Source organism: Anomaloglossus baeobatrachus, chromosome 4 (assembly GCF_048569485.1).
Source record: "Anomaloglossus baeobatrachus isolate aAnoBae1 chromosome 4, aAnoBae1.hap1, whole genome shotgun sequence".
Taxonomy (NCBI): domain Eukaryota; kingdom Metazoa; phylum Chordata; class Amphibia; order Anura; family Aromobatidae; genus Anomaloglossus; species Anomaloglossus baeobatrachus.
The window spans coordinates 588979215-588999934 of record NC_134356.1 but is presented as its reverse complement, the minus strand read 5'-3'; the positions used below and the strand labels follow the sequence as shown (position 1 = coordinate 588999934).

The following is a 20720-nucleotide window of genomic DNA, read 5'->3' as shown; positions in this document are numbered from 1 at the left end:
TGTTTTAAATAAAGCTGCTTTGTTTTTTATATCTCCTGGCGTTTTTGATGCGTGCGAAAACACACTTATATCGTATTTGCGATTTTTACTTCATTTATGTGATTTTTCTGTATCTAATGCAAGTCTATGGGGAAAATCTGCACACACTTAGCAAACAAAAATTCTTGTTATTCTGGTAATATAGTTTCTTTTTGGAAAATTCCCACTTTTTGTACATTATTTTTGTTCTTGTCCTAAAATCTTTGCTATATTTTTTTTGCTTGTTTTGTTTATGCATGTGTAGCTTCTGGGAAAATGCATGAACCAAAACCATACCAAGAGTATACTACTTTTTTGAAAACAAATCTAAGTGACACAAGAAACGTGCCAAAAGTAAAGTGTCACAAAAAAGTAATGTGTGTAAAGATTTAATATTTCCTTATATCCTTGAAAGTAGCATCAGCCTATTTTTGTAAAAAAAACCCGCCCAGATGAATAAAGCAAAACAGTAGCAAATAAACTACTCTAATGCTGCACGTGCACAATGTTTTATTGGATAAGGGCTGCTTCTCACTTGCGAGTTTCTCGCAGTAGAGCAATGCGAGAAAAACTCGCATTGGAATCGGACACATGTTAGTGAATGATTCAGCTCTCATCTGCGATTTTTTTCTCAGTCCAAATCGGACCGAGAAAAAAATCGCAGCATGCTGCTTTTTTGCGAGTTTCTACTGCGAGTTTCTCCAATGCAAGTCTATGGGAGCGTGTAAAAAATCGGATGTCACGGGACGGCATTCACACCATCCTAGTGACATCCGATTTTCTAAATACATTTCTCGCATGTTTCCTAAAACACTGGAAACGAGCGATGTCTCCCAATGTCTGTCAATCACTATTCCCTGTCAGTCGGTCTCTCCCTCTCGGTCTCTATTCTCTCTCTGTCGGTCCGTCATTATCTCTGTCCCTCTCTCACAGTCTGTCGGTCAGTTTCCACCCCTCTCTCATACTCACCGTTCCCCGATCCCCCGGTGCGGCGCTGCACGGCTTTCTCACTGCTCCGGCGGCTTTTACTGTTTTGAAAAAGCCGGCCGCCCATTAAACAATTTCGTATTCCCTGCTTTCCCCGCCCACAGGCGCCTATGATTGGTTACAGTGAGACACGCCCCCACTCTGAGTGACAGGTGTCACACTGCACCCAATCACAGCAGCCGGTGGGCGGGTCTATACTGTGCAGTGAAATAAATAAATAAATAATTAAAAAAAATGGCGTGCGGTCCCCCCCAATTTTAATACCAGCCAGATAAAGCCATACGGCTGAAGGCTGGTATTCTCAGGATGGGGAGCTCCACGTTATGGGGAGCCCCCCACCCTAACAATATCAGCCAACAGCCGCCCAGAATTGCCGCATACATTATATGCGACAGTTCTGGGACTGTACCCGGCTCTTCCCGATTTACCCTGGTGCGTTGGCAAATCGGGGTAATAAGGAGTTATTGGCAGCCCATAGCTGCCAATAAGTCCTAGATTAATCATGTCAGGCGTCTATGAGACACCCTCCATGATTAATCTGTAAGTTACAGTAAATAAACACACACACATGAAAAAATCCTTTATTGGAAATAAAAAACACAAACACATTCCCTCATTACCAATTTATTAACCCCGACAAACCCTCCATGTCCGGCGTAATCCACGGACTCCAGCGTCGCTTCCAGCATGCAGGTGACAGGAGCTGCAGAAGACACCGCCGCTCCGGTCACCTCCAAGCAGCAACTGAGGTGAGTAGCGCGATCTGCTGAGCTGTCACTGAGGTTACCCGCTGTCACTGGATCCAGCGGTGACAGCGGGTAACCTCAGTGACACCTCAGCAGATCGCGCTACTCACCTCAGTTGCTGCTTGGAGGTGACCGGAGCGGCGGTGTCTTCTGCAGCTCCTGTCACCTTCATGCTGGCAGCGACGCTGGAGGTCCGTGGAGTACGCTGGACATGGAGGGTTTGTCGGGGTTAATAAATTGGTAATGAGGGAATGTGTTTGTGTTTTTTATTTCCAATAAAGGATTTTTTCATGTGTGTGTGTTTATTTACTGTAACTTACAGATTAATCATGGAGGGTGTCTCATAGACGCCTGACATGATTAATCTAGGACTTATTGGCAGCTATGGGCTGCCAATAACTCCTTATTACCCCGATTTGCCAACGCACCAGGGTAAATCGGGAAGAGCCGGGTACAGTCCCAGAACTGTCGCATATAATGTATGCGGCAATTCTGGGCGGCTGTTGGCTGATATTGTTAGGGTGGGGGGCTCCCCATAACGTGGAGCTCCCCATCCTGAGAATACCAGCCTTCAGCCGTATGGTTTTATCTGGCTGGTATTAAAATTGGGGGGGACCGCACGCCATTTTTTTTAATTATTTATTTATTTATTTCACTGCACAGTATAGACCCGCCCACCGGCTGCTGTGATTGGGTGCAGTGTGACACCTGTCACTCAGAGTGGGGGCGTGTCTCACTGTAACCAATCATAGGCGCCTGTGGGCGGGGAAAGCAGGGAATACGAAATTGTTTAATGGGCGGCCGGCTTTTTCAAAACAGTAAAAGCCGCCGGAGCAGTGAGAATGCCGTGCAGCGCCGGGGATCGGGGATTGGTGAGTATGAGAGAGGGCTGCTAACTTTTACTCAGGAGATTATCGGTCACCGGTGAGTCTTCACTGGTGACCGCTAATCAGGGCGCGACACAGACAGAGCCGCAGCATGACAATGAAGTCGGGTGAGGTTCACCCGAGTTCATTCTAACAGTGCGGCTCTGTCTGTGTCTGCTGTCATCTGCCATTCAGCTCTGCTACATGGCTGTCTGTGTCTGCTGTCAGCGGCCATGTAGCAGCGCTGAATGGCAGATGACATAGTAAAAAATACGCATTACACACGCATTACACACGCATTACACACGCTAGTAAAATCTCAGAAATAGCATCGCACTTGCGTTGCACTCGCACCTAACGTGAACTAAAATCAGCCGAGTTTTTTTCAGCCCAGTCGGACCGATTTTACTCGCATAGATGTGTTTCCACCCTAACACTTGCTCTCATGCCGATCTACCATGAGAAAAAAAAAAAAGCACAGCATTCTGTGAGGGGAAGCGCAAATCAGATGGAAGGCACACATTCAAGTCTACGGGTGCGTGGAATTAATCAGATTACACTCAGATGACATCTGAGTACACTCCGATTTCTGTGAAGTCATAAAATGGAGAAAATGGAGAACTTTTTTATCCTTCGTCTCCTGACACTGCTCCGATTCTCTTATCCTAAACATTCGGATCATACTAACCTGACACTTGATGAAACTCGGATTAGAGTACTACTTACATGTCCTAGTCTGGTCCAAAAATTGGATCAGACTAAGGCCCCTTTCACGCGTCAGTGATTCTGGGACGTTTGTGCTTTTTTTTAAACGTACCAGAATCACTGACATACGCAGACCCATTATAATGAATGGGTCTGCTCACACGTCAGTGATTTTTCACTGCACGTGTCTCCGTGCAGCGTACCCGCGTGTGCGTGATTGCTGCACGGAGACATGTCCATTTTTTTCTGGCATCACTGATGTCCCACGGACCACGCAGTGGTGTGGTCCGTGAAACACGTGCCAGAAAAAAACGTGCTTTTAAAATAAAAAACATTTTAACTCACCCGGCGTCCAGCGATGTCCTCTGCAGCCCGTTCTCCCTGCTGCTTCTAAGCCGGCTGATTACTGTCGCGCATATTATTATTATTATTATTATTTATTATTCATTATGCGCGACACAGCCAACCCGGAAGCAGCTGCTGCGGGGGTCACCGCCGGCCGGATGCTGCGTCGCGGGAGCGGGCGCAGGTGAGTGAATCTCTAAGTGCAATCACGGGCCACGGAGAACGGAGCCCGGATTGCACTTAGACAACCCACGTGTGCCGAGATTCACGGCACACGCAGGGACATGTGCGTGTTTTACACGCCAGTGAAAAACGTCTGTGTTTTTCACTGACGTGTGAAACGGGCCTAAATCATACAGTAAGGGTATGTGCGCACGTTGCTTTTTACCTGCTTTTTACCTGCTTTTTTGCTGCTTTTTCTTCTGCGCTGTTTAATGCCAAAATGGATGTGTTCTTCTATTCAAGCAAAGTCTATGGGAATTTGGGTTTCTTGTTCACACTATGTTGTTCAAAATGCTGCCTTTTTGTGGCAGAACTTTGGTCAAAAACTCAGCTTTTCAAAGAAGCAACATGTCAATTGTTTTTGCCATTTGGGTTTTGCACTGCAAAGCTGAGTTTTTGACCAAAGTTCTGCCACAAAAAGGCTGCATTTTGAACAACAATAGTGTGAACAAGAAACCCAAATTCCCATAGACTTTGCTTGAATAGAAGAACACATCCATTTTGGCATTAAACAGCGCAGAAGAAAAAGCAGCAAAAAAGCAGGTAAAAAGCAGGTAAAAAGCAACGTGCGCACATACCCTAATACTGATGTCCATGTAAAAAACATGAAGGCTAACACTGTTTATCCAAGTACAATTAGTTTTCCACAAGGACAGCACATGGACCAAAAATATGATCATCTTGTCACACAGTGTTTGCCTCTAAACTCACCGAGTATCATGGTGGCATCTGATGCTGTTCACACTGTAGAATCTGACACTCCACACTATGCCTCCTTTGGTGCTTCTGAGTTAACAGACAGGCTCGGGCGTCGACCAGCTGTGTTCTGATTAGTGATCGAGCTTGAAGGAGTAAGGCTATGTGTCCATGGGAGAATGTAGCTGCGGATTTTTCTGCATCAAAATCCGCAGCTTTCCCGCAAAATCCGCACCTTTTCAAAGGTGCGGATTTACCGCGGATTTGATGCGGATTTTGGTGCGGATTTTTTTTTTTCCCCCCAATTTTAAAGCCAAAATCCGGATGAAAATCCGCAACAATAATTGACATGTTGCAGATTTTTCCGGATCAAAATCCGCACGAAATCCGGTGCGGAAAAATCTGCAGCGTGGGCACAGCATTTCCAAAATGCCATAGAAATGGCTGGGAAGTGCCTGAGCTGCAGATTTTCGGGAAATCCGCGGCTTTTCCGCGAGAAATCCGCAGCAAAATCCACGCATTTTCCGCAGCGTGGGCACAGCCTTAATCTCTGCTAGCCTGCTGGTTACCTCTTAGTTTACATGTTGTGGGAGACCTATCACAGTCACTCCCGCATTTTTAAGTTTGTGGAGCTTGCCTTCCTATGCCACTATAGCTTTTGAAAAACCTGTCACTGTTCCTGTTGTATCCCAGTCCTGCTGCTGATTGTATTAATTTGTGCATGGAGTGGTTGTGGAATTCTCCAGTTGTCTTGTTGTTTCCTCCCTGCTTTTATTTTCCTTCTAAGCTCTTTTTGTCTTACACCTCTGTGTTTGTGTGCCGTGAGATAGAGATTTGGTTCCCCCTTTGTTGACTATTTTTATTGGCTTTATCGCTACTGCCTCATCCTTCCCCAGGGGTTGTGGGAAGGGGTATAAGATCAGGGCTGGTCAGGAGCAGAGCAAGGAAGGCGACCCAAATATCTTCACCATCAGAGGTAACTCTGGGATTAGGAATAGCTAGGATCCCCCAGCCTGAGGGCCAGATCGGGAGATTTTAGCTTTCACGTAGTGCATATGTCGCGGGCGGGGAGGAGGGTGTCAGCACACTACGCTCGCCCCCTTCTGCTCGGGTCCGGCGGCCGCTGCTCAGTGGTGGCTCGAGCCGTAGGCCGGATCCCGGGGGTTTCTCGAGCGGCACTCCTCGCCCGTGAGTGAAAGGGGTTTGTTGGGTGTGGGGATTGTTATAGTTCGTGACGCCACCCACGGTTGTGGTGATTTCACCACCGCTGCTCAATACGGGGATCCCGGGGATGGTGATGCGGAGCAGCCAGGTGTTGTGTTGCCCCTCCGTGGGCAGGGGTTGGTGATCCCGGGGCACGGTGATGGTTTGTGAGGTGCGGGGCCTGGTGGGCGCAGGGACGCGGGGCACTGTGGTACTCACTCAGCCTGAGACACGGACACAGTTTGTACGGTAAACCAAACGGCTGGTAGGACGGTCCCACAGACGGCTGCACCTGCACTCCCGGTAGGTGACGGTGATGTCTCTCTTCCTTGCACCTATGGTTGACTTGTGGTGGCGGTGGATTCCCTCCGGTTACCCGCTCCCCGACTACAATCTGGGCCGGAGGAGCTCTACACTTTGCCCGCAGGCGCTGGCCCTGAGAAACTGGTGCCGTGGCGGTGGCGGTGTCTCTCTGCTTCGGGTTGGGCTGTTGCCTTCAATCAGGACTTGGTTGTTGGGGGATCTACGTCCCCTTCACTGACGGATTCGGCAAATTTGGCGACTCCTAGCCTTGCCGGGGTCCGAGAGCCCCCTGCCCTGGTGCTGACTGTCCTTCGGAACACTGCTCCAGACCACCGGGCACACAGCCAACGGGGTCCTTCCAGGAACTTCCAAACGGTCCCCCTCCAGACAGTCACCGCCGTCGCTGACCTTGCTGATCTGGCCCTACACAAAGCTGGACCTTCCAGGCTTTCCTTCCTTCTTGTCACCTCACTTGCTTTCCTCCTCTTCCACTTTTCTTCCTTCACTTAGCTGTTTACTTTTGCCCTGTCTAGGCTTCTCCTCCACTCCTTCTACTTCCTCCTCCCTGACTAGACTGCCTGGTTTCTCCCGCCTCCAGAGCTGTGACCTCCTTGGTGGGCGGAGCCAACCGCCTGGCCCACCCCCTGGTGTGAATCATCAGCCTCTGGAGGAAGGCAACAAGGATTTGTAGTTTAGCTGTGATGTGCCTACCTGGAGTGTGGGGTGTGGTGGTGTTGTGACCTGTGACCCCTGGCTTGCCCAGGGCGTCACACATAGGCCTGGGAAACTACATGGCAATGTGAACGCTCCATCGAAGGTCTACTGGATGGTGGTGAAAGGTACCAAGCCCCCCATATTTGCGGCAGGGGGTATGTAAGATGGACGCTGGACACGTCATGAATGTGAGATATGTATCACAGAAGTGTTTATCCTCAGTGATATAAGGTCACAAGCATGCTCAACATGTATAATACTGACATTGTTAGCAGGGCGTGGCAGGGCCGCTTTTATGAGCAGTCAGAGAGATGAGTGGGACAGGCTGCTCACCCCAGGGTGTGGTATGGTGGATATAAGAAAGTCCAAGTATGTCATTAGGTGTCTGTGTGTGAAGGTAAGAAAGCCCATGCTGGGACTTCTATACTGAACTATCACTGAAGTGCTGTTGTTTAGACTGTGTAACCTTTTTAATGCAATGAAAGGCCGCTTATTTTCTGTGTTTGTGGCATGGTTTATGGAGACTTAATAAAGCAGCCTGGACGTTTTGTTTAAATCACCTATTTCCTTCCTCAAACGCCGCCGAATGAGTCGAGACATCTACAACCCATAGACTTGAATGGGAAAGTCTCATCTGATTTAGAAACAAACTAGTGAATGGTGCAAACTTTTTCACATGCATATTCAGTCAGTGTAAAATATTACTTATTTGCACTTCCCATTGAACACTGATCCGTGTTCTGTCTTTTTTTATTTTTTTTTATGGAAAGCACTCGGAAGGAACTACGGTCAGGTGAATGAGCAGTTACTGTGATAAAATGATGACTGGCTGTGTTTAAAACTGCAGCACGTCATTGTCAAAATGCATGTGTTGTGTTTCCCCAGCAAAGTGTATGAGAAGTCAGCAAATTCCACGTTGCTTTTTTAAACACAGCGTTTTGAATGCCAAATATTTGACAAAATCGATGCATTTAAAAAAGCAGCATGTCACTTCTTTTGTGCGTTTTGGTTGCATTTTCCATCCTTTGAAACCAATGAGGTTTGTTATCATGCAACCAAAATGTTTAGCTGTAAGCTTGCACTGCATTTTTGTTGCGTTCTGCATGCTTTTTTGACAAACAAAACGCAGGTCTTTCGGGGTCTCTTTCTCTCTGTCGGTCGTTCTCTCTCCCTCTCACCCCCTCTCTTATACTCATCGATCACCGGCACAGCACTGCACGGCTGTCACACTGCTCCAGCGGCTTCTGCTGCTTTTGAAAATGCCAGCTGCTCATTATGCCATCTCATATTCACTGCTACCCCCGCCCACCGGCGCCTACGATTGGTTGCATTCAGATGTGCCCCCACTCTGAGTAACAGCTGTCTCACAGCCACTGGTGGGCGGGTCTATATTGTGCAGTAAAATAAATAAATAAATCATTTAAAAAAAACGATGTGCGGTCTCCCCCAATTTTGATACTAGCCAAGATAAAGCCACACGGCTGAAGGCTCGTATTCAGGATGGGGAACCCCACGTTATGAGGAGCCCCCCAGTCTAAAAATATCAGCCATTAGATGTGACAGTCCCGGGACTCTACCCGGCTCATTCCGAATTGCCCTGGTGCGGTGGCAATTAGGGTAATAAGGAGTTAGGGTATGTGCGCACGCTGTATTCTGTCAAGTGCAGAAAAAAATGCACCCTCTGGCAGACTTTCAACTGCAAACTCTGCGTTTGACAAAAAAAATGCATCCAAAACACATCCATTTTGGATGCATTTTGAATGCATTTTGAATGCATTTTGGATGTATTTTTGACAGTGCGGTCCCTCTCGGCTCTCCTACATCCGCATAGAGCATGACTGGCTACGAGACAGAGCCGCGCGATAAGAATGAACTGGGATGAACTTCAACCGACTTCATTGTTATTGCGCGACTCTGTCTGTGTGCCGCGGATTGACTTGCGGTCACAGGTGAAGGACTCCCCGGTGACAGCAAATCCCCTGAGTGACTGAAGTGAGCCGCGCGATCAGCGGTGCTGTCAGGTTACCCGTGGCCAGTTGAAGTCCTCCACCCAAGACCGCTAATCACCTAAGTGAGGGCACCGCTGATCACTTGGGCGACTTGCTGTCACAATTGGAGGATCCAGCTTGGCCGCGGGTAACCTGAGTGACGTTATCGCTGATAGCGCGACTCACTTCAGTTGCTGCGTTGATCTGACAGAGAGCGATTGTGGTCTGTGGCCGCTCGCTGTCAGCTTCTGATGTAGCAGAGCTGGATGCATCGTGGGACCTCGTGTGGATTACGCTGGACCTGGAGGGCTATTTGGGCATTAACAAAGTGGTAAAAGAGGGTGGCTTTTTTGTCTTTATTCCAAATAAAGGATTTTTTGGGTGTATGTGTTTATTTTCTTTAGCTTACAGGTAGTTAATTATGGGGGGTGTCTCATAGACGCCTGCCATGATTAACCTAGGACTTAGTGGCAGCCATGGGCTGCCATTAAGGCTATGTTCACATTTACAACGTGGCTTATGCTGTGCTGGATCCATCAGGCAGTGGACCAAGGTGTCTGTCACTTTGATGGGAAGAATCGGTGTTATGCTGTTCAGTAAAGACAGTGATTTTTCTTGTATATTAAGAAACAATAGACTGATTTCCATCAGTGATGTGGATTAGATTATCAATCATCAGTGTTTGGTCAGTGTCAGTTTTTATCTTCAGAGTTTCATCAGTTTTTCTCATTTGAAAAAAAAAAAAAACTAATGGAGAATTCTCAAGCTACTGCCAGCAAACACTCAGAGAAAGCAGACAGCACAAGTATGCAAAGAGGGTTAAATCAGTGTGCTGTCTGAGTTTATCAATGACCCATAGGTTTGCATTTGCAAATTTGATCCATCATATACACAAAAAATGGAAGTTTCCATTTTTTTTGGGAGACTCTCTCAGCAAGAAATGAAGTAAATGGCTCCATAGACTTTAATGAGTATGAACTCTATCTATGAGAAACACAGATCATGTATATGAAAAACATAACTCTAAATAAGGCCTTAAAAATGTATACCACCCTGACGCATGTCAAAGAACACTCTCGTGGCATACAGCTGAAGCAGCCGACATATTGAAGGATGTTGTGCGCTTGATCACAACATAACACATGTACCAAAATATCAGGCGACCCAATCAAACTGAATGACAATGGCCATACATCTGTAAGTTATGTGGATGGAGAGATATCAATTGATTTGGTGTATAGGTTGGAATTCCGTTGTGAACAGCATCTTAAAGTGTTATTCAACCCCAAAAAACCTCTTATCCTTCTCCATAGGAAAGACAATATCTTTCTGAGCGGAATCTGACTGCTAAGAACCCATGTGACTCCAAGAATGGGCCTTTGGAACTTTGAAAATCGCGATCTGCAGCAAACCTCCCAACTTTGCTGGGGTAGATCTTGACCACGCACCTCGCCACAGCCATTATTTCCTCCTCATTTGATGCATTTTTGGTGGAGATATGAAGCTGCGTTTTTAGTGTTTCCTATAGTATAGAAAAGCTTTAATTCTGCATGCGTTTATTTTAGGATTCACATAGAAACCTCTAGCAAAAAAGAGCACCAAAACCGCAGTGTCTTCAGATGCAGAGTGGGTGAAGATTTCATGAAATCACATCCACTTTGGATAGTTAAACACAGCAGAATTTCTGTGCAAAAAAAGCAGCAGAAAAAAATGCAGCATTTAGGCTACATGTGAACATGGTCTAAATTGCCAAGAAAAATGGATGTGATTTCATGAAATCTCCGTCCACTATCTGTCTAAGGCCTCTGCCATACTTCTGTATAAAAAAACATATGTGTCTCACGTTCCGTTTTTCGGGTGCGTGTTCCGTTTTTAATGTCTGTTTTGCCGGTACGTGTATCATCCATGTGATCGTGTGTGATGGCGTATGCTCACCGTGTGTGCGTGTGGAATGTCCGTGTATGCGTGACATGCGTACGTGTAATGTCCGTGTGCTATCTGTTTGAAATGAACCATTTTTCATTAAAACTGACGTAGATAAATCATCATCATCAGATACTGGTGTGTCTAATTGGACCTAATTGAACTGCAGGATTGGTAACATGTGTAGGTGTTTTTTCGATTTAAAACGCACACGGATGGCACGGGTAGCACACGGACATGCTACGTGTCATGTACGTGCAGGCACGGACCCATTGAATTTAGCGGGTCCGTGCCTGCGTGATGCCGGAGAAACACGGACATGTTATGCGTGAGGAAAAACGCACACACATACAAACAACACGGACACACATTCCGTGTGGTTTTATGTGTGTGTGCCTGTTACCATAGGGTAACATTGGTGTATGTGTCTCCGTGCCGCCGGTACGTGCAAAAAAGGAGCAAAAACTCACCCGGCGGCAGGAATGTGTGTTGGAGGCCTAAGGACGATTCAGAACTTTGCAGCTTTGGTGCTTTTTTTTTCTATAAGCTTCAATGTGGAGCCTGAAAAAAACACAAGTAAAAAAAGTTCAATTTTTAAATGCAGAATAAAAGCTTTTCTATTATATTAAAAATACATTAAAAAATCAGATTCACATCTTCACCAAAAATGTAAGGGGAAAAGATAAAAAAAACGCAGAAAACATGCAATAATCAAAAAAGATTGTTATTGCATGGTGTGGTGTGCTTCCCTGCAGAAAATGTGCAGAAAAAAGCAGTTGAAAAAACGCAGCATTTATGCGACCAGTGACCGATGCTTAACGCTATGTGCGCACGTGTGCGCTCTGCACCGCACACAAAAGGTCCGCTTCAGAGCGCAGCTGAAAAGCTCTGTTCTGAAGCGCCTGGTGCCTGCAGAATTTGTGCGCTCTGCATGCCTCTCCCTATAGACAGCATGCAAAGCGCACGAAATAAGTGACATGTCACTTCTTAGAACACACGCTTCGGGCAGCAGCCAAATGCGTTCTAATACGCCACGTGCGCACGTCTTATGCACAATCTTCATAGATTGTGCTGGGGACGCGGGACGCATGCAGTTATGCTGCGGTGCAGAACGCAGCGTAACTGCATGCAATACACACACGTGTGCACATAGCCTTAGAGTTACATTTTTCTTACTTTTTTATGGCTTTAATAGAGAAAAATAATAAATCATAATATGTTTTATGCCATTTACCAATATATAATTAATCTTATTACTGTGTTGTTTGGATCGTTATGATTACATGGACACCAAATATGTCCATTACTTGCTGATTTATAAATTATTTTTTTTAAAAAACCACATTAAAATGTCATTATTTTAAAGGGAACCTGTCACCAGATTTGGGGCCTATAAGCTGCACCACCAGTGGGCTCTTATATACAGCATTCTAACATGCTGTATATAAGAGCCCAGGCCACTGTGTAGAACGAAAAAATCACTTTATAATACTTACCTAAACGTTCGCTACAGTGGAGTTGGGTCATATGGGCGCCTCCTCTTTTGGTCATCTTTCTTGTCCTTCTTCTGAAGCTGGGATGCATGATGCGTCCTACATCATGCACACGCGCCGGCATTAAGGTTCTGCGGAGGAAGTATTGTAGTGCACCTGCGCGGAACCAGTAAGTGTGTATGACGTAGGACGTGTCATGCACACAGGCTTCAGAAGGAGGACGAAGATGGCTGAAAGAGTAGGCGCGACCGTTTAGGTGACTATTATAAAGTAATTTTTACGTTCTACACAGCGGCCTGGGCTCTTATATACAGTATGTTAGAATGCTGTATATAAGAGCCCAGTGGTGGTGGCCGCAGCATATAGGCCTCAAATCTGCTGACAGGTTCCCTTTAATTTTTGAAAATATTTTTTAGTCATTTTATACGAATACATTTTTTTAAATTCTTTTTCTAGAATGCAGGGACATAGAAATACACTCCTATGTACAATGTATCGCTATGTATCAGTACAATCTGCCTGTGGAGTCACAGCCTGCAACTCCGTTTCAGGCTTTATTCACATGATGGTAAGGCATCCGATGCGAGTTCATCAGATGTGATATACTAATGACCCTCTGCTCTCACTGTGCTGCAAGCGTGAATTGAGTGTCATGCAACTGTGACCCGATTCTGCAGCTGTGGAGGAGGGGGCGGGAGATGAGGAGGAGGGGGAAGGATAATCCCCCATCTCCTCCATTGTCAGCTGATATCATCCGAGTGCAGTCCAATGTTTCTCTCGCACTTGTATGCACTTGTCTCTCACTGACAATCGCAGCATGCTGCGACTTTTCTCTCATCCAGAATCTGGATGAGAAAAAAACTGACCATCTGTTCTCCCTCGTTGAATAACAGTGGTCAGAATGCAATGTGAGATTTTCGATTCATAAAATTTTGACTGTGACATCACCAGACCCTGTGGCTTTGGGATTTAGGTGCTGCCTGCAAATGTATAGATTATGGCTTCAAGTCCAATAAATACTCACAAAAAAAGAAAATTACATTCCTGCAATTAGAAAGAAATTTACATTAGTGCAATTTTTTTTTATTATTAATTTTAGTTATTTTATATGACCAAAATAATCAGATTTTGTCTTGACCTCTAGAATACCAGTATATAGAATTACTCTTCTGTGTAGAGATGTATCTCTATGTTCATGTAACTTCTACATATACATATGTATCTGACTCGCCCACCCCAGGGCTATGGGACACCCAATGCCGGGCCGGACTAGTCCGGGGGACGTCAGTGGTGGCGGGGCCCGACTCCGTGGCCCTGGTGGGTGTCAGTTAAATATGGCTGATGACTTGGGGTTTGTATAAAGTTTGTGTTCGTGACGCCACCTGTGGTTTGCGGCTATTAAGCCGCCGCTGCTGTGTGAGGCCTCCGGGGTGATGATATGGCAGCAATGGTGGTACTGCTCCCCACAGGTGGAGCGGTGCCCCGGGGACAATGTTGGTGCTTATTAGTGTCTATGCAGAGAAATAACTGAGGCAACACCAGGGGTGCAGTTTCAAGGTCTTTACTCACAGTTCTTGTCAAGGCCTGCAGGAGCCTTTGGACTGCTGGGACCACCGTCAGGGACCTCCGCCGATCCCGGGTAGATCTGGGGGTAAATGCCAGTGCACCCCTCTAATTTTGTCCTTTCTCTGCTGACTTCACTAGCCACCAGCTCTGAAGCTATCTTTGGCCCTGGAATCCCTTTGTTCCCTGCTTGGTGTCACCTGGACCCTCCGAGTCCCAGGGTCTTCACCAGGAAGCGTCACTTTCTTCTTTCTTTAGCTCCTGCCTGACTAGAGCTCTTCTTCTACTCTCTGTTTCTCTCCTTCTCTGTTGCTTTCTTTCTCTGTTGCGGACACTCTGAACTCACAGAGCGCCTTTCTCTTTCACAGCTACATGCTGGCTCCTCACTCTCTCACTCTCTCACTCTCTGAGGTAAACTGAAACTCTGACCTTACTCTCTGCTCTACACTCGGCTGGCTCTCCCCACCCCCCGGTTGCTAAGCTACCACCCTATGGGAGCAGGGATGGGTCTTACGACCCCTCCCAGCATGCAGCATGGGAGGGTTACTGCCACTATCCCTTGTCCCAGTGTGTGCCTAGCAATGGGTGCAGTGCAGTTTTACCTGTGAACTGGCATGTACCCCTTTCCTTACCCAGGATGGGACATCACACCTCTGACTGGGGTACAATGTCTCTGTGGCGACGGAAGCCTCAGGGGCGCAACACTCCCCCACAGCGAATCCCAGCACGTCCTCGGGCTGAAACAACAAAAACAGTGGAAGAAACTGCAAAATTTTGTTATGCATAAAACATTAAAACTTTAGGACATTACATCCCTTTATGGGAGGCACAAAAATAACACATTCACCGGGGACCACATTCCAGTCCAGTGGCCCGGTAACACATAAACAGGGGGGGGTCATCTTCAAAAAGAACAGGGGACAAGGATTCAGGACTAGGGTGTCATCTTCGAAAAGAACAATGGGCAGACATTCAGGGGCTATGTACTGTCCTGACTCCATTAACTCCTTGTCGTCCTCCACCAGGGGCTCCGACCCTTGATGGCGCCCACTGGGACTCTGACCCAGCGACGGTCAACAAGTCAGACAAGGTCCTCCTCCTTCCACCTCTTGTGCTGGGTGGCGTCTCCTGGAGAACTTAGGGACGTTCAACAAAGGCAGGAAGCATTATTTCTGGAGCAGGTCCTTTAAAACTTTCAACTCGGACATTTAACTTCAGGGGTTAACTCACGGATGCGGTTACCATTGCAGGGAACCGTACTGTGCCAGTGTCGTACGGGACACCGGACTTCTTCTCCAGGCACAATACATCCCCGGGCTCTGAACCTCCAGCGGGAACGTGGCGGGGGCAGCGTACACGGTACCTCTTGGTCCCGGAGTGGTGCTTCACAGGGCTCACTCATCACGGTGCTGTCTGGTCCTGGCTCCCAGCTGAGGAGGGATGCCGTGGGGGTCTGCGTGGCTTTGTCTTCACGCGACACGGCTGCTGCGGCGGCCCTCTGTTCTTGGGCGCACACCGCGGCGACCATCCTCCGGACTTCCGCCTTCCAGTCGAGCACCTGCTGCAGCGTCTGTGCTCTCACCCGGACACAGAATCGACCCAGCTCCCGCTCCAACCAGGCAGCGGTTCCTGCGGGGAGCTCACTCGGGCCGTGATCCTCCACTTCAAAAGCCACTCCGCCTCCTCCACTTCGGAGTCCCGCCATGCCGCCGACAGGGCTGAATGCAGACATCTTCCGTCCGCTCTCCATAGCGGGCACCGCTTCGCGCTTTTCCTTGCAAGATCAAAGGGGGCGGGGCTTACTTTCGCGCTCTTTCTGCAGGCACGCCCCTCTTCTTCCCGCGCTCAGCAGCGCTAATGGCGGCGGCGGTTTTTCACAGTAACACAGTCTTTTAAGCACAGTTTATGCAGGCGCACAGTACCCGGTGGGACCGGGCACGAAATCCTGTTCGTGACGCCAAAATTTGACTCGCCCACCCCAGGGCTATGGGACACCCAATGCCGGGCCGGACTAGTCCGGGGGACGTCAGTGGTGGCGGGGCCCGACTCCGTGGCCCTGGTGGGTGTCAGTTAAATATGGCTGATGACTTGGGGTTTGTATAAAGTTTGTGTTCGTGACGCCACCTGTGGTTTGCGGCTATTAAGCCGCCGCTGCTGTGTGAGGCCTCCGGGGTGATGATATGGCAGCAATGGTGGTACTGCTCCCCACAGGTGGAGCGGTGCCCCGGGGACAATGTTGGTGCTTATTAGTGTCTATGCAGAGAAATAACTGAGGCAACACCAGGGGTGCAGTTTCAAGGTCTTTACTCACAGTTCTTGTCAAGGCCTGCAGGAGCCTTTGGACTGCTGGGACCACCGTCAGGGACCTCCGCCGATCCCGGGTAGATCTGGGGGTAAATGCCAGTGCACCCCTCTAATTGTGTCTTTTCTCTGCTGACTTCACTGGCCACCAGCTCTGAAGCTATCTGTGGCCCTGGAATCCCTTCGTTCCCTGCTTGGTGTCACCTGGACCCTCCGAGTCCCAGGGTCTTCACCAGGAAGCGTCACTTTCTTCTTTCTTTAGCTCCTGCCTGACTAGAGCTCTTCTTCTACTCTCTGTTTCTCTCCTTCTCTGTTGCTTTCTTTCTCTGTTGCGGACACTCTGAACTCACAGAGCGCATTTCTCTTTCACAGCTACATGCTGGCTCCTCACTCTCTCACTCTCTGAGGTAAACAGAAACTCTGACCTTCCTCCGTGCTCTTGGTGCAGCTCTCCTCCAGCTGCAACTTTGTATAGAATCCAAAAAATTCCAAGACACCGAGAAGCTCCTCTCCATTTATAAATACTTATTTGTTCCAGCATAAAGAAAGAAAAAGGGACAAAAAAACAACATTTCGGCTGACAAAGAGCCTTTTTCAAGCCATAAAATTGTAACTTTTATGGCTTGAAAAGGCCCTTTGTCGACAGAAACGTTGTTTTATGTGCAATTTTTCCTTCTGTGTAGCATATTATCCTCTATTCCATGGGTAGGGGATACTTGTTTTTTTTTTTTTTTTGGGATGGGAAATAACCCTACAATGATATGCCATAATTAATAGGGATGATCGAATACCTCAAATATTCGGCTTTGCGAGTATTTTCAGAATAGGTTGCTGCTATTCGACTATTCGCAAATATTCGATGCGGAATGTAAGTCAATAAGAAACCCGAATAACAACTATTCGGACTAATTCGGGCTTCCCATAGACTTACATTGCGCATCAAATGTTCGCATAGCGGCGATCTATTTGGAAAATATTCGCGAAGCCGAATAGTTGAGGTATTCGATTATCCCTAATAATTAACTCTTTTAATAAAAAATCACATTACTTAAGTGCATGTGAAAACTTTAGTCAGATAGTAAAGCAAACTGGAATAAAGAGTAAGGCCGAAGTCACACTTGCGAGTGACTCTCATCGCATCCCCCGGCACGCACTCTCTCCTGACTGGTGCGGGTCGGCTGCATGTATTTCTATGCAGCTGAGACGCTCCTGTCCGGAGAGTACGCGGCTGTGTCGGGTGATGCCGATGCGAGTTACTCGCAAGTGTGACTTTGGCCAAATAAAAATAAAAACTCTTACTGAACAGAACTTTGTAAGGTTGCACTGAATTAAAAACTCTTAGGTCATAGCAGATTAACTTGCAGTCCTATGTAAAACCGCGGGCAATACATCATCATATTCCAAGTTGTGCTAAATGACAAACTGATTCCTGCTACATCTGATGAATTCAGAGCTACTACATACGTCTGTGATTAGGGGAAGGCAGCAAACCACAGCAACCTCCATAACTTAGCTGGATAATAAAGCAGACAGAACTTACCTTGCTGTAATGGAGTCTAGCACCGTGTACCGGTGTGCGGGGTTAACACGAAGCTTGTTTTTGTGTGACTTAATTATAATCCCTGCTCCGCCGCACTAGGAAACCGCTCAGTAAACATCTATTTTAAGCCATGACAAGTGCAGAGCTGGGAAGGGAGAGAAGGAGACAGTCAGACATGACTAGTTAATGATATTTAAACACTTTACATTATGGCGGCACTTTCTCTCCCGTACCTTCATTTCCATCGATGTTGGTATTTTTTGTTAGCAATGTGTAAATTAGGTGTAAATGATTTCTTCTCATTGTGTGTCCCTCAGACAGTCCAGTGAATGGTACAAAATAAAACTGCATTTAAATCCTGCATTGACGAAAAAACGGAAAATAATAATGAGTCATTTGCTGCATTCTGTATTTTTTTTTATAATTTTCTTGTAGATGCCAGTTTAATTTTCATATGAAAAGAAAATGTCCACCTGTCTAATCTGCAGCTGCTATTAGAAAAGAGAAGGAAATAAATGGCAGTCATCATCTTTACTGTGATGGCAGGAAACAAGCCTAATTTTTAGGAAAAAAAATAAAAAGAACATTAAAAAAGCAACTTGCTGCCCATAGCACCAAACAACACAATTAATGGTCAAAATGACTGTTATTGAGAACAGTAAAGCAAGTTGAAGATGAAATGATCTCTAAAAGGCATAAAGGTAAATTACACATTTCCTTTGTATTTTAGAAAAAAAATTCTCTTTTACATTTTAAAAATTACAAAAAGGAAAATGGGGTGATGCAAAAATGTGGGCAAATGTGGAGATTTGTGCTCTCAGATAACTTTGACCAAGTTTTCAGACCTTAATTAGCCTGTTAGAATATTGGCTTGTTCACTATGATCATTAGGTAAGGCCAGGTGATGAAAATTGCACAGCTTTATAAAAGCCTAGCTTCCTCTAATCTTGTGCCACAAAACAGCAGCCATGGGTTCTTCTAAGCAGCTGCCTAGCACTCTGAAAATAAAAAAGCAGGAGAAGGCTGTAACAAGATTGTTTTCAAGTTGCCCTTTCAAAATGTAATTAAGAAATGGCAGCTAACAGGAACAGTGGAAGTCAAGATAAGGTCTGGAAGAAATAAGCAAAATTTCTGTTAGAGCTGCTCGTAGGATGGGTAGAGAGGCAAATCATAAACCCCACTGTCTGCAAAACACCTTCAAGAATATTTAGCAGACTCTAGAGTTGTGGTATATTGTTCTACTGTTCAGAGTCACCTGCACAAATATGACCTTCATAGAAGAGTTATCAAAAGAAAACATTTGTGCATTTTTTTTGCCAAGAGATGCAGATTTGGTGCTGAAATTTTCACACCATATTCCTGCGCCCAATCCACACCTCCTGGCAAAAAAAAAGCAACACTACTGCATCATGCTGAATGCAGTAGTGATGCATTTTTTTGCCGTGATACACCTTCTGGGTGCAGGAATATGGTGTAGAAATTTCAGCACCAAATCTGCATCTCTTGGCAAAAAAACAGCAGCTTTCTGCCAGGAGATGCAGGTCAGTGAACTCAGTGACCTTACCTGAAGGAGGAACTTTAGTGAGTTCACCTGAGGTCAGGTTACCTGTGGTCACAGGTGGAGGACTGTGGGAACCTCCATCTGTGGCCACAACTAACCTGAGTGACATCACCACTCATTGCTGCGACTCAGTCTCTGCCTGGATTTACAGCATGCGTCCATGTTCTATGGTCACTTACTGACACTTCAGATGTAGCAGAGCTGGAATCATCATGGGACCTCATGTGCATTACGTTGTACCTGGGTCTTTTGGAGGTTAATAAATTGGTGAAAGAGGGTGCGTTTTTTGTATCTTACTTCAAAAAAAGGATTTATTCGGTGTCTGTGTTTATTTAATTTCACTTACAGATCAGTAATGGGGGGTGGTCTCATAGATGCCTTCCATTACTAATCTAGGGCTTAGTGGCAGCTGTGAGCCATGATTAACTGCTTATTACCCCAATTGCTACAGCACCAGGGCAATCATTGAGGAGCCAGGTGGCTGTAGGCTGCTATTTTTAGGCACACAGATTTTTTTAATTATTTAATTAAATAATAATAAAAAAAAAGCCGCATGCGGTTCCTCTTATTTCGATACACAGCACGGCTGAGGGCTGCAACCTGTAGCCATGGGCATTAACTGTGCTGGTATTCATAGATGGGGGGACCCTATGTTTTATTTATTTAATTTATACTACGATAGACCCACAGAAAGGGTCTATGATTCCAATCAATCACGGACGCTGTCTGGGGGTGGGGTCTGACACCTGTGGGCAGGGAAAGTGGTGAATTCGAATGAGGGATAATCAGCAACCGCAGAAGTAAAGACGTGGGAGCAGTTACAGCCATGGGAGCAGTTACAGCCACACCGAAGACTCGGTAACTATGTCCTGCTTTATTTTCTTTCTTTTACAGCCCCCTTATACTATTATACAACACATAAGTTTGGCTTCCCATTGAATTCAATGGGCTTGGCATGTTTGCTGAACTGTTTGCTGAACATCAGGAGGCTCGGTAAAGATCGGTGAATCGAACTTTTAAAGGTTCGCTCATCTCTACTAGCAACATTTCAGCAATACTCCCTGTCTGACTTTAATACTCTATTACAACTAACTGTCCTTCACTGACCACAACCCACTTCCATGTTGCACCTGTGCCCTAGTTTGGCACATCCAGTATTTCCTCATTAAAGGGAACCTGTCACGTCCCCTATGCCCTTCAACCCAGCAGCATTCATGTCTGTATGCCCAAATTCCCTCCCTAACCCGCCCTGTATAATGTTGTCCACTAAAATGAGTGTTTTTAAAAAAACTACTTTTAAATTTTGATTTTTCTATGCTAATTAGGCCTGTGACTAGTCCAACAAACCCACAGTTATATCTCCTTGGACTCTCCTTGTTTTCTTTTTACTTCCCAGTAACCAGGATGTTCTGACCATATTAAGATTCAGACTGTCACTGTATCCAGTATAGTTACAGGGTTTATTACCTTAGGGTACTATACCGCCCCCGCGACAGCCGACAGGCTGCTCGGATCCGGATTCGCAGTGGCTCGAGGGGTCTCCGGA

The 20720-nt window shown here is 46.4% G+C and overlaps 1 protein-coding gene across 5 annotated transcripts in view; it reads right to left on the bottom strand.

The window, feature by feature from the left end:
* DUSP26 (dual specificity phosphatase 26) overlaps positions 1-17723 on the bottom strand; it is a 60162-nt gene extending 42439 nt beyond the window's left edge. For 2 of the 5 annotated variants that reach the window (XM_075346122.1, XM_075346123.1), the window contains exon 1: positions 17614-17723. The gene's annotated coding sequence lies outside the window, so the exon portion shown is untranslated. Of the gene's footprint in view, positions 1-10241; positions 10287-11186; positions 11278-17613 lie in introns of those variants that run through there. The other 3 variants (XM_075346121.1, XM_075346119.1, XM_075346126.1) reach the window with 3 other exon arrangements.
* Positions 17724-20720: the final 2997 nt, after the last annotated feature.